The sequence below is a fragment of the Schistocerca gregaria genome, chromosome 8 (assembly GCF_023897955.1).
Source record: "Schistocerca gregaria isolate iqSchGreg1 chromosome 8, iqSchGreg1.2, whole genome shotgun sequence".
Lineage (NCBI taxonomy): Eukaryota > Metazoa > Arthropoda > Insecta > Orthoptera > Acrididae > Schistocerca > Schistocerca gregaria.
In genome coordinates, this window is record NC_064927.1 from 431,249,684 (window position 1) to 431,265,212 (window position 15,529).

Sequence of the window (15,529 nt, forward strand, 5' to 3'; positions counted from 1 at the left end):
CATGGAAATCCACTACTTCCGTGTTCATTTTCTTTTACTGCTCAGACATTGAGAAAAACACTGCTATTTTACTGTGATGAACGATCAGGACAGTCTTTATGGACTGTGAGAAAATTTTAGCTTTTGACCAACATTGTATCAATAAGTGTGTGCATTTGATTTCTTTGTTATTGTAATCATATTTATGAAAAAATTTTTCAAATCTGTATTGGCCAGTGCCCAAAACAATGTGTAAAATTTTTTGTCGGGAGCATGGGGGCTATGTAATTAGGCTGTTTAGGTTTCTAGTGGTAACACCACCTCTGTATGAAAATCACTGGCTGTGCTTTGTGCAGTCTGTGGCTGGTTGGCATTGTTGTAATACTCGCCATTGTAGCGTTGGGCAGTTGGCTGTTGACCGCGCGTAGCGTTGCGCAGTTGGAGGTGAACCGCCAGTAGTGGTGGATGTGGGGAGAGAAATGGCGGAGTTTTAAAATTTGTAAGACTCGATGTCATGAACTGCTATATATATCATGACTATTAACGCTAAATACATTGTTTGCTCTCTATTAAAATCTTTCATTTGCTAGCTATGCCAATCAGTAGTTAGTGCCTTCCGTAGTTTGAATCTTTTATTTAGTTGCCAGTAGTGACACTCGCTGTATTGCAGTAGTTCGAGTAAACAAAAAAATTTTTGTGAAGTGATTTGTGAAAGGTGTAGGTTAATGTTAATCAGGGCCATTCTTTTGAAGGGATTATTGAAAGTCAGATTGCGTTGCGCTAAAAAATATGGTGTGTCAGTTTAAGCACAGTCATGTATAATTTTTCAAAGGGGACGTTTCAATCGTACTTAATCGTTTTCCTTGTCAATTGTCGGGAGATGCTGCGGGAATTAGATTAGGAAATGAGACACATAAAGTAGTAAAGGAGTTTTGCTGTTTGGGAAGAAAAACAACTGATTATGGTGGAAGTAGAGAAGATATAAAGTATAGACTGGCAATGGCAAGGAAAACGTTTCTGAAGAAGAGAAATTTGTTAACATTTAAGTGTCAGGAAGTTGTTTCTGAAAGTATTTGTATGGAGTGTAGCCATGTATGGAAGTGAAACATGGACGATAAATAGTATGGACTAGAAGAGAATAGGAGCTTTCGAAATGTGGTGCTACAGAAGAATGCTGAAGATTAGATGGGTGGATCACTTAACTAATGAGGAGGTATTGAATCGAATTGGGGAGAAGAGGAGTTTGTTGCACAGCTTGACTAGAAGAAGGGATCGGTTGATAGGACATGTTCTGAGGCATCAAGGAATCACCTATTTAGTACTGGAGGGCGGCGTGGAGGGTAAAAATCGTAGAGGGAGACCAAGAGATGAATATACTAAGCAGATTCAAAAGGATGTAGGCTGCAGTAGGTATTGGGAGATAGAGGCTTGCACAGGATAGAATAGCATGGAGGGCTGCATCAAACCAGTCTCAGGACAAACAAAACATTGTCAGTCCTTGAGTTTTCTTTCCCGCCCTCACATGAGAATTCAGTGGTTCCAGATCCCATTTGAAATAAACGGGAGGACATTCCCCCTAATTCTATGTCTATGGTTAATCTTATTATGAATGCACATTATTACCTTACTGGTATTGAGTTCACATGACAATTTCCATTTCAGTTGGAATTGAAAATAAATTTGATTCGTGATATCTTAAGCAAACCCTACGTCTCTACTTTTCAAGCCAATTCCCATACTGTCATTCAGACGCTATTAATGTAAAACGCATTTGGCCAAAACTGAAATAAAATAATGTTGCGTTTCCGTCATGTAAATAAAAATTGAATGTTGCAAATCCTTGACGTATGACTGAAGATAGTGAATTTGTCCTCCAGTAGGTCAAAGTATTGTGCATCTGAGTTCCTTACGAGGTTAAGACTGATATAAGATATAGATAATATCCTACGAAGGGCTCAATTTGCCATAGGATCATTTAGTCGGAGCGAGAGCGTTACCAAGGTGCCCAACAAACTAATGGCAGACGTTTCAAGAAAGACGTCTGCCTCACGGAGGCATTTACTGTCGAAATTTAGAAAGTGCACTTTCCTGGAAGAGTCGGGCTACATATTACTTCCCTCGACATATATCTCGCGAAATGTCCTGGATGGGAAAATGGAATGGATGAGTTTGTTTCAGATTGTATCCAGCGGGTGGACTTGTACGGGTATGGAGACAGCCGCATGAATCCATAGATCTGCGTATTAGCAGGGGATTTTTTTGTGTGGTACAGGCTCTGTAATAGTGTGGGGAGTGTGCTATTGGAGTAATATAGGACCCCGATACGTCTAACGTCCTGAATTGCTACAGACTGGCTCCAGGATCACTCTTCTATATCTGCATCTACATCCATACTCCGCAACCCACTTGACGGTTTGTGGCGGAGGGTACCCTGAGTACCTCTATCGGTTATCCCTTCTATTTCATTTTCGTATTGTTCGTGGAAAGAAAGATTGTCGATATTCCTCTGTGTGGGCTCTAATCTCTCTGATTTTATCCTCATGGTGTCTTCGCGAGTTATACGTAGGAGGGAGCAATATACTGATGGACTCCTCGGTGAAGGTATGTTCTCGAAACTTCAACAAAACCCCGTACCGAGCTACTGAGCGTCTTTCATGCAAAGTTGTCTACTGGAGTTTATCTATCATTTCCGTAACGCCTTCGCGATTAGTAAGTGATCCTGTAAGAAGGGCGCTGCTCTCCGTTGGATCTTCTCTATCTCTTCGATCAACTCTGTCTGGTACGGATCCCACACCGGTGAGCAGTATTCAAGCAGTGGGCCAACAAGTGTACTGTAACCTACTTCCTTTGTTTTCGGACTGCATTTCCTTAGGATTCCTCCAATGAATCTCAGTCTGGCATCTACTTTATCGAAGATAAATTTTATATGATCATTCCATTTTAAATCAGTCCTAATGCTTACTCCCAGATAATTTATGGAATTAACTGCATCCAGTTGCTGACCTGCTATGTTGTAGCTAAGTGATAAGGGATCTTTCTTTCTATGTATTCGCAGCACACTACACTTGTCTACATTGAGATTCAATTGCCATTCCCTGCACCATGTGTCAATTCGTTACAGATCCTCCTGCACTTCAGTACAATTTTCCATTGCTATAACCTCTCGATATACTACAGCTTCATCCGCAAAAAGCCTCAGTCAACTTCCGATGTTATCCACAAGGTCATTTATATATACTGTGAACAGCAACGATCCTACGACACTCCCCTGGGGCACAGCCAAAATCTCTCTTACTTCGGAAGACTTCTCTCCGTTGAGAATGACATGCTGCGTTCTGTTATGTAGTAACTCTTCAATCCAATCGCATAATTGGTCTGATAGTCCATATGCTCTTACTTTGTTCATTAAACGACTGTGGGGAACTGTATCAAACCCCTTGCGGAAGTCAAGATACACGACATCTACCTGGAAACCCGTGTCTGAGTCTCTTGGCTGAATAGCGAGAGCTGGGTTTCACACGATCGTCTTTTTCCAAACCCTTGCTGATTCCACAGAGTAGATTTCTAGTATCTAGAAAATTCATTATACTGAACACAATAAGTGTTCAAAAATTCTACAACTGATCGTCGTTCGAGATATAGGTCTATAGTTCTGCACATATGTTAGACGTCCCTTCTTGAAAACGGGAATGACCTTCGCCCTTATCCAATCTTTTGGAGCACTACGCTCTTCTAGAGACCTACACTACACCGCTGCAAGAGGGGGGGAAAGTTCCTTCTCGTATTCTGTGTAAAATCGGACTGGTATCCCATCAGGTCCAGCGGCCTTTCTTCTTCTGAGCGATTTTAATTGTTTTTCTATCGCTCTGTCATCTATTTCGATATCTACCATTTTGTCATCTCTGCGACAATCTAGAGAATGAACTGCAGTGCAGTCTTCCTTTGTGAAACAGCTTTGGAAGAAGACATTTAGTATTTCGGCCTTTAGTCTGTCATCCACTGTTTCAGTACCATTTGGGTCACAGAGTGTCTGGACATTTTGTTTTGATCCAACTACCGCTGTGACATAAGACCATCATTTCTTATGATTTCTGCCAAGTCAGTACACAGAACTTTACCCTCGCATAGCCCTCCTCACACTAAATTTCGATTCGTGTAATTTTTGTTTGTCAGCAAGGCTTTGGCTATATTTATGTTTGCTTTCCTTTCCCTTTGCTTCTGTAGCAGTTTTCTAACAAGGTTGTTGTGCCACGGTGGCTCTTTTCCAGCTTGGCACATACTCATCAAATGCAAAATGTACGATGGTTTTGAACTTTGTCCACTGATCCTCAACACTCTCTGTACTTGAGAAAAAACTTTGGTGTTGAGCCGTCAAGTACTCTGAAATCTGTTTTTTGTCACTTTCGATAAACAGAAAAATCTTCCTTCCTTTTTTTTTTAATATTCCTATTTACTGCTTCAGCTAGCCACCACGCTCCCCAGACATAAACATTATTGGGATGTCTTGCAACGTGCTGCTCAGGAGAGATCTTTACCAGGTCGTACTCTTATGGATTTATGGTCAGCCCTGCAGAATTCATGGTGGCAGTTCCGTCCAGCATTACCTCAGACATTAGTCGAATCTATGCCACGTCGTGCTGCGCCACTTCATCGTGCTCGCGGGCGCCCTACACGACATTTGGCAGGTGTAATAGTTTATTTGGCTCTTCAGTGTGTATTCGATAAAAAGTAGTATACAGCCTTCTGTCATTATATGCACCTGTAGAAAGTGCTTCCCACTACTGAAAAATTTCCGGTCTGCAGCGATAAAATGTGCTTTATAACATATTTCTTGTATTATTGCGTTTATATCCTTGTTTTATAATCTAACCGAACATCTAAAACCCTCTCGTCGATAACAGGTTACTGGATTGGAGCAGTTTTTGCATGAAGATGACGTAGTGAAAAGTCGAAACTGGTTGCCTCGAAATAAACGAATATAACGACGATTGGCATTGTCTTTATTGAACAAGGATTTCTGCTCGGATGAGTATAGGGTTATACCAACAGCAGCAGTAAATCGTATAACGGGATTAGGATTCGTTATGAATAGGGAGATAGGGCAGAGAGCATGTTACTATGAACATAAACTTATAATACGATGATAATAGGAGATGTTCTAAGAGAACAAAACAACACAGAATAAGAATATTCCATTATGTGCCTTGATTCTGCAAGGTACAACACCTGTCACGTCTTATGAAAGGGATTTTGTCCAAAATTCACTCGTGGTGTCAGCCCTAATTTTGTTGATAAGGAAATGCTCTTCAGTTCGAAAGTCAAATTGCAACTGAGTCCCTGGAAAGTTTCATCACTGTTGTCCCAGAGGAGGTGGACACGCGGTCATTACTACGTAACTGGCATGGTTATCAGCTACTGCTGAATCGTATACAAGACAAGTCCAGTGGACTGCAACAACACGGTGAATCTCTCGCACGAGATGCAAGTGGGGGTAGGTCTCCTCGTGTAAATTCTTCTGTTATCTACAAAGAACACGCTGATGGTATTTCATGTCTGGCAGAAAGTACATGAACAACACATATTCAACTCAGTTCTCTTTAGAAGTAAATGTATAGAAGTCTTCGTACCAGTACTTCTCATTCCTCTGTCGAGACAATGCTCTCTCTGTGTGTGTGTGTGTGTCTGTTACATGTTTGTGTCGTATGTTTGAAGTACAGAAATAAGTTTTTTCTTAATAACACATGTGGTGCTGCTTCGTCATTCTATAGCTGTGGTACGTAGTACGCGTCTATGTTACATTTTACCTCTCAATATAATTTGTGGGTCTGCCACAATACCTCAGCGCTTTTTTAACTTTTCCAAGTCTTATGCAATTTATAACCACACCTATGTTCTGAAAATGGCTATAATGTTATTTATGACCGGAGAGTGCCGCTTAAGTGCCTTATGACTTTGCCTGTTATTAGCGTAATTTTACCCTCCCGGATGCTACAGAAGCGATACTTAGGAGCAGATCAATGTTCACTCCTCCCTGGAAGCTATTGCTTGGGAGTCTATAAGTACGTTTTCTCGAAATGTGCTACGTCTTCAGTGGACTGTCTTACGAGAAACAGCTCCACATTTTAACTACAGAACTGTTTAACTTCTATATAAGCCTAAGAGAAAATGGCTGACATCGAAATAAGTGCCAAAGGAATAGAAAAGCAACTGGAATCACTCAACAGAGGAAAGTCCACTGGATCTGACGGGATAACAACTCTATTCTACACAGAGTACGCGAAAGAACTTGCCCCTTCTAACAGCTGTGTACCGCAAGTCTCTAGAGAAACGAAAGGTTCCAAATGATTGGAAAAGAGCACAGGTAGTCGCAGTCTTCAAGGAGTGTCGTCGAGCAGATGCGCAAAATTATAGACCTATATCTCTGACGTCGATCTGTTGTAGAATTTTAAAACATGTTTTTTTGTTCGCGTCTCATGTCGTTTCTGGAAACCCAGAATCTACTCTGCAGGAATCAACATGGATTCCGGAAACAGAGGTCGTGTGAGACTCAACTCGCTTTATTTGTTCATGAGACCCAGAAAATATTAGACACAGGTAGATGCCATTTTCCTTGACTTCCGGAAGGCGTTCGATACTGTTCCGGCCTGTTGCCTGATAAAAAAATTGAAGAGTTTTTAGCAAAAACGGAACACAGCATGTTGTTCTCAATGGAGAGACGTCTACAGACGTTACAGTAACCTCTGGCGTGCCACAGGGGAGTGTTATGGGACCATTGCTTTTCACAATATATATAAACGACCTAACAGATAGCGTCGGAAGTTCCATGCGGCTTTTCGCTTATGATGCTGTAGTATGCAGAGAAGTTGCAGCATTAGAAAATTGCAGAGAAATGCAGGAATATCTGCAGCTGATAGGCACTTGGTGCAGGGAGTGACAACTGACCCTTAACATAGACAAATGTAATGTATTGCGGATACATAGAAAGAAGGATCCTTTATTGTATGATTATATGATAGTGGAACAAACACTGGTAGCAGTTACTTCTGTAAAATATCTGGAAGTATGTTTGCGGAACGAGTTGAAGTGGAATAATCATATAAAATTAATTGTTGGTAAGGCGAATACCAGGTTGAGATTGATTGGGAGAGTGCTAAGAAAATGTAGTCCAACAACAAAGGGGGTGGCTTACAAAACACTCGTTCGACCTATACTTGAGTATTGCTCATCAGCGTGGGATCCGTACCAGATCGGGTTGACGGAGGAGATAGAGAATATCCAAAGAAGAGCGGCGCGTTTCGTCACAGGATTATTTGGTAAGCTTGATAGCGTTACGGAGATGTTTAGCAATCTCAAGCGGCTGACTCTGCAAGAGAGGCGCTCTGCATCGTGGTGTAGCTTGCTGTCCAGGGTTCGAGAGGGTGCGTTTCTGGATGAGGTATCGAATAAATTGCTTCCCCCTACTTATATCTCTCGAGGAGATCACCGTTGGGTGGCTTGCGAGCTTGCGGAGTATAAATGTAGATGTAGATGTAGAAGTATTACTTATTCTTTGCAAGATATTTTTTTCTTTTTTGTTACCAAGACTGGTCCCTAATAGCTTTAGGCATCTTCAGCGGTCTACAGAGATACTGAAAAAAAATTGTTTGCTTATCCATATATATCTAGTTTTACGACACACAGTTCTTCATAGCAGCATTTTAGGTTGACCTGAAATTAATGATATGTACGAATTAATTATTTACACAGAGCACTACGTATTTAAGAAAAATATGGTTAAGAAAATGATAAGAAGCATTTGCTCTATAGAGGAGTGAGAAGGTTTAAAATTATCAGGTGAAACATGTTTGATAAGTGACGAAAAGAAATCTCCATAGCAATGGCTCCAAATGCTAACAACGTAATTTCTCTTACATGCTACCGCGAGTCGATCATACTTACGACTCTTTCGCGCTGCCCTTCTCTTATTAGTTCTCCGACCAATGTTGTTTCAGTCTGATACGCCTCCAACATACTTTAACAATAATCCACTACAGCCCATACAAGTGTTTGGTAATCATTCTACTTCATAGACATATTTAGGATTTCCTACTGCTCTGAAGGTAAGACACTACGTCGGTGCGGGAGAAACAGCGTCGCGTTCGAGTTTCGTATTCGAAGCGTTCACCCGCAAGTGGGGCACCCTGTCCTTCACTATGACAACACCAGATCGCACGCGAGAGCTGCTACATCATCAATTCGAACCGTTGGATTTACTGGCATCCATCATCCCCTGCACAGTACCGAGTTGGTCCCATCCGACTTTCATTTGCTTACAAAACTTAATGAACACCTACGAGGGCTTCACTTCGATAGCGGTGCAAGCAGAGATTGAGACTGTGGCTCCTCCAACGTAGTCAAGCATTCTACAGTGATGGTGTCAACAAACTGGCCTCCCGTTGAGAGAAAAGTGTTTGCCGCCAGGGTGACTATGCTCAGAAATTAATATGTAGACAGGAAGAATAAAGACGCAGAATATTAATAATGTTTGCTTTATTCAAACTGCTTTAACAGCTTTGACATAAAAACAAATTCGGAGGCAGTACTTCTCAGCATGCCATCGTAGCTGTCAAATACCTAAACGACATGATCGATTGTCGTTGTAATCGAAAAAGTATGTAGTTAAAAGGCCATGACGTTTCTGCGTTTCATGGAGAGCACAATTTTCTCTTTATTGGGAGTTAGCTGTTAATAATTGTACCAGATTTCGTAAAATTCTGATTCGATTCTACTTCGTTTTTTTGGGGGGGGAGGGAGGGGAAGGGGTGACTTGACGACTCATACCTGTCATCTCCTACTTGACTGGAGATGCACGTAAAAATAATTGATAACACGAATATTGTGTATTTGTGGTAAGGTCTTACGGAACCAAACTCCTGAGGTCATCTATCCCTGAGCTTATACACTACGAAATCTCACTTTAACTAACTTACGCTAAGGCTAACACACACACCCATGCCCAAGGGAGGACTCGAACCTCCGACGGGGGGAGCCGCCCAAACCGTGACAAGACGATATGGACCACGCGCCTTCCTCTCGTGGCTAACACGAATACTAGGTGTCCTGCTAGAGTTGATTGTGGAGAACGCAGAGTTATATCTGTTTCAGTTGTACATTCTCTTCAGTATTCACGGCTTCCCCAATCCATGGCACCATGTGCTAAGTACACCACGAAGTCGCCGTGGTATCTGTGTTGTTTGTCCTGAGGAATTTAATTTTATTTCATTTATATTATTACGACTGACTTAGTTCGGGAATTCCGCTGCAGAGAGCAAGACTAGTCCTATGGGACTGCAGTTTCGTGAATCAGTTCTAATGGTTTTCCGGCAAATTGAAGAGACCTATAAATCTTCAGAGTTCCCGCAAGAGGTACGCTTCAGCTTCCATTTAGTCTCACATATTAATTCTGTATCTAAACCTATTAGGATTCGGTCGTTGCCAAGAAGCTGTCGAGTTTGAAGGTGTCTCCCCGCTCTTTCATTTTTCTTAGCAGTTATATGTGCATTTAGTTGTGAGAGGACTGCATGACATTCCTTTGTTCAGGAACAATTGGAAGGAAAAAATCTACATTCGTTTTCACATTTTTTTCTGTTTTTCTGTTTCATATAAGAGTAGGAAACTTATTGTTGTACCAGGGTATCAACTGCATTTGACGCATTTCCTAAGCCGACATGGTACAACAAAAGACTACTTCAAGTTACAACAAAATACTTGAGCTTTTGAGATGAACACTCTACACTACGCGTATGATTTTACTGCAACAAGTAGTGAAGCCCTTGCGCATTGCATCTTGTGCAGTAAGAAACGTTTTCCGTTACTTCTTGCTGAGGTTTCACGCTCTCTTTACTATCTGTATGAGATTGGGAGCTCTGTCTTAAACATCGTGCTAATATTTTATGTATTGTGATGGATCTCTGCCGTGTTTAACTGTTGCCCACAGTATATAATTTCAGAGCGGCGTTCAGCTTTTTTTTATGGACTTTGGACGCTACACTGCTTCTGTATGCTCGTAGGTGAGTTAAGAGAAAACTAGAGCAGTTCACACGTTAGAACAATGTGGGACGCTACAATAGCGTTACGTGCGGCGGCAATTGGAGTACCCGGAATGACAATGTGTAAGCCTATTCAGCAGCAAATAAAAGCTATAATTTACGTCTTTCTGAATTGTTTACTATATTCATCTCTTGGTCTCTCTACGATATTTACACCACAAACTTCCCTCCAATACTAAACTGGTGGTCGCTTGGTGTCTCCTTACCAAACGAACCCTTCTCGCAGTCAGGTTGTGCGATAAATTTATTGTCTCCCCAGTTACATTCAGTACCTCCTCAATAGTTACGTGATCTATTCATCCAATCTTCAGCATTCTTCCGTAGCAATGGATTTAAAATGCTTATATTCTCTTGTGGTCTAAACTATTTATCGTGCATTTTTACTTCCATACATGCCTACACTCCAGACAAATACCTTTAGAAAAGACCTCCTAACACTTCAATCTATATTCAATGTTAACAAATTTCTCTTCATCAGAAACGCTTTTCATGCCGTTGTCAGTCTACATTTTAGATTCACTCTACTTTGGGCATCATTATTTTGCTGCCCAAATCGCAAAACTCATCTACTATTTTATGTGTCTCTTTTCCTGATCTGATTTCTTCAGCATCAACTGATTTTCTTCGACTACATTCCATTATCCCTGTTTCGCTTTTGCTGATGTTTTTATTTCCTTTCGGTGAACTCTAATTCCTGTTCCAAATTTTTCTTTTGCTTCGTCTGGTGCTTGCTCACTCTACAGATTGAACAACATCGGGAAATGGCTATAAGCCCCTTTTCCTCACTTCTCAACTACTGCTTTCCTTTCATGCCGCTCGACTGTTATGGCTGGCGTCTGGTTTCTATACAAGTTGTAGATAGCCTTTCGCTCCGTGTATTTTACTCCTGCTACCTTCAGAATTTCGAAAAGAGTATTCCAGTCTAAGTCGACAAATGCTATAAACTTAGGTTTTCCTTTCCTTATCTTCTAAGATGTGTCATAGGGTCAGTATCGCCTCGCGTGTTGCTACATTTCTCCCGAGGTCAGCTTCTACCAGTTTTGCCATCCTTCTGTACAGAATTCGTGTCAGTATTTTCCAGCCATGTCTTATTAAACTGATAGTTCGGTAATTTTTACGAATGTCAGCACCTGCTTTCTTTGAAATTGTTATTACTACAGCCTCCTTCATGCACGCCAGATGTAAGGGTTTTGTCATGGATGGCTCTCCCAAGGCTACCAGTAGTTCTGATCCAAGTCGTCTACTCCCGGGGCCTTGTGTCGACTTAGACCTTTCAGTGCACTGTCAAATTCTGCTTGCACCATCATATGTCCCACCTCATCTTCATCAACGACCTCCTCCATCTCTATGACACTGCATTCCAGATTTGTCTCCCTTTTTCAGAGTCTCCATATACTCCTTCAGTCTTTCGGCTTTCCTTTCTTTGCTGAAGACTAGTTTCCCAGGTGAGTTCCTGATAGGCTGCTTCTCATTTCTCCAAACCTCTGTAATTTTTTGTAGGTGCTATCTACCTTTCCCCTAGTGAAACATGCTTCTAAATCCTTACATTTGTCCTCTAGCCATTCCCGCTTAGCCATTTTGCATTTCCTGTCAACTTTATGTTTTAGGTCTTTGTATTCCGTTTCGCCCGCTTCATTTGCTGCATTTTCATATTTTCTTCTTTTATCACTATCTCCCGTGTTATCCGAGGGTATCTGTTAGCCCTTATCTTTTTACCTGTTTGATCGTCTGCTGCCTTCAGTATTTCATTTCTTATAGCTACCCATTCATCTTCCACTGTCTTCCTTTCCACAGTTCTAGTCAACCGTTTTGTAATGCTCCATCTGAAATTTTCAGCAGTCTCTGGTTCTTTCAACTTATTAAGGTCCTATTTCCTTAATTTCCTACCTGTTTGCAATTTCTTCAATCTACAATTCATAAGCAATAAATTGTGTTCGGGTCCACATCATCCCAGGAAACATGTGGCAATTTGGAACGTGGTTCCGAAATCGCGGTCTTACCATTAAGTAACAAATCCGAAAACTTTCAGTGTCTCCGGATCTCTTACACGTATGAACATTTTTTTCTTGAGTCATCAGCATTCTGACTAATTTGATGCGATGATGTGACCCGTCACGAATTTCGATCCTATGCCAACCTCTTCATCTCAGACTACCGCTTGCAACCTAAGTGCTCCGTTATCTGCTGGGTGTTTTCCAATATTTGTCTTCCTCTACAGTTTTTGTGCTCTACAGCTCCTTCTAGTACCATGGAAGTCAGTCCCTGATGTATTAACACATGTCCTGTCATCTTCTCCCTTCTCCCTGCAAGTGTTTTTCACACATTCCTTTCCTCTCCGATTCTGCGCAGAACCTTCTCATTCGGTATCAGTCAACCTTATTTTCAACATTCGTCTGTAGCGCCACATCTCAAATGCTTCGATTGTCTCCTGTTCCAGTTTTCCTACAGTCCATGTTTCACTGCAATATTGTGCTTTGTTCCAAACGTATATTCTCAGAAATCCTTTCCTAAAATTAAGGACTGTATTTGATATTAGTAGACTTCCCTTGGCCAGGAATGGCCTTTTTGCCTTTGCTCGTCTGCTTTTGATCTCCTCCTTTCTCCGTCTTCCATACGTCGATTTACTCTCAATTCATATTCTGTAGTCGTTAGACTGCCCATTCCATTCAATACATCATGTAATTCTTCTTCACATTCACTAAGAACTGCAGTGTCTTCAGCGAATCGTATCATTTATATCCTTTCACCTTGAATTTTAATTCCACTTCTCAACCTTTCTTTAATTTCCATCATTGTTTCTTCGATGTACAGAGTGAACAGTAGGGGTGAAAGACTACGTCCCTGTATTAGATCCATTTTAATCCGAGCATTTCGTTCTTGATCGTCCACTCTTATTATTCCCTCTTAGTTCTTGTACACATTGCATGTAACCCGTCTCTCCCTATAGTTATCCTTATTTTTCTCATTATTTCTAACACCTTGCAGTATTTTACACCGACGAACGCTTTTTCTAGATCCTCAAATCCCATGAACGAGTCTTGATTTCTCTTTAGGCTTCTTTTATAGTTCTTAAACCAAGTGTTAGCGATGATTACGTTATGATCTGTTTAAAATTCTGCCAGGAGGTTTTCTGCTTCATTCCATTCCCCCAGACCATATTCACAAAGTATTTTTCCCTCTCTTTTTTTCCTACTATCGAATTCCAGTCCCCCATCACAACAACATTTTCGGCTCCAGTAACTGTCTGAATAATTTCTTTTATCTCATCATACATTTCTTCAGTCTCTTATCATTTGCGAAGCCAGTTGGCATATCAATTTTTACTACGATGGTAGGTATGGGCTTCGTGTCTATCGTAGATACGTAATGCGTTCACTGTGCTGTTCATAATAGCTTACCCACACTCTCATCATCTTATTTATTATTAAACCAACTCCCCTTTTTGATTCTGTATTGATAACCCTTTATTCACCTGATCATGAGGCACTTGATCAGAAATCCTTCCCTCCTGCTACCGCACTTTGCTAATTCCCACTATAATTTCAACCTATCAATTTCCCTTTTTCAAATTTTCTAAACTACCTGCCCGATAAAGGGATCTAAATTTCCACTCTCTGCCCCATAGAATGCCAATTTTGATTCTTCAGATGACAACATCCTTCTGAGTATTCTCTGCTTGGCGACCCGAATGGGGTTACCTCTAGAATATTTTACCCAAGGGGATTCCATTATGATTTAGTGTCCAGTAGAGCTCCATGTCTTCGGGAATAATTACGGCTGTATTTTTTCTTTTCTTCCAGCCTTTCGCAATACCAGCAAAGCAAGACCGTTTTAGTTGGTGGTACAAGGCCAGATAAGTCAGTAATCCAGACCGTTTCCCTTGCAGCTACTGAAAAGGCTGCTACCCCTTTTCAGGAAAGACTCGTTTGTCAGGCCTCTCAACAGAAACCCCTCTGTTGTCGTTGGACTTCAGTACGGCTATCTGTAACGGTGAGGCACGCTAGCCACCCACCAACGGTGAAGTCCATGCTTTATGGACATCAACATGAAACTAATTAAAAATCACCCCGCAGTGATTTCGAGTAGCGATAATTAAGAGGAACATGGATATGAGCTTGAAGGCTACATAATGAAATCAGAACTCAGCACGTGGAACCACTTCTTTCTGCCACGATCTCACACCGCGCTGCAAACTGCGTACCGTAAGACGAACACCCATGTACGAACTTAAAGTTATGAAGCCTGTAGGCAACAGCACGATGTAAATGTTGTCAACCTCGAGAACATTTTGATATATCCTGATTTTTTCGAGATTAATATCGTTCGTTCATTAATTTGTCGCCTTATTTTTGCATAAGTAATTTTTGTTACAGCACGTATGAAAGGGAAGGGAGGAGCTCTATCGATTTCCCAATGACGTACTACATTCGCAACTGATTTCATTTTTAAAGTATCTTTAATTATGTAAATTCAGCTTTGAAATTAAACATTTTCACATGCCCATTACGATGGCGTAGACAAAAGGGGGCTACACAAGTAACTCTTATTTCAGTCCATATGGCAACGCCTTAGAATAACTTACATTAATTTGACATAAATTTTTTGTAGTAGTTTGACTTTTATGTCTACATCAGACTTATATGAAGCTCACTAAGATTAATACATACTAATCGAAGATGCCCAAAAGCTCTTGTTTAACACAAATACTATGTCTTTGCTTGACAACTATCAAAAGTGTAATGGATCCAAACTATGACACTGGTTACGGGCAGTTGGCTGCTCGACGCTGTCTTGGTGTTGGTACCCCTGCTGTACATGTACATGACGCGCAACTTTGGCTACTGGAAGAAGCTGGGAACCCCCTACTGGAAACCGGCACCCTTCGTCGGCAACGTGGGCAGCGTGCTGATCGGACGGAAGCACTTGGGGGAACCGGTGTTGGAGTGCTACCACAGGGCCGGTGACGCCCGCTTCATGGGCATGATCGCCTTTGACAAGCCACGCTTAATGGTGAAGGACCCAGAGCTCGTTGGGCGCGTCATTTCCACAGACTTCTCCACCTTCTACGCCACCAACGCAAAATTCGACCCTGTGTCTGACCCACTCTTCGCCATGTCTCTCTTTGGCCAGCACGGTCCTGGGTGAGTTTCTTGAGAAACTTTAATGATAATGTTCACGCTGTCTAAAATTTTACCTGAACATGACACTTTAAGCGTTTGTACACTCCTAACAATAGGGTAATGTATCTGTTCTTTAGACTGGCATTTATGTTTTCAGTAATACAAAATTTGCAACCCGTATTTTTTTTTTTACCTGAGCTGATCAATAGCATGACACCTGCAGCACATTATAGCATACAAATACCTGCAATAAGATGAGGAAGTTATATTCAGTTCGAAGCAAAATAAGTTCACTGCAGAACATTTCATTATCTACCACTCCATCTGCCTTCTTCTACGGCC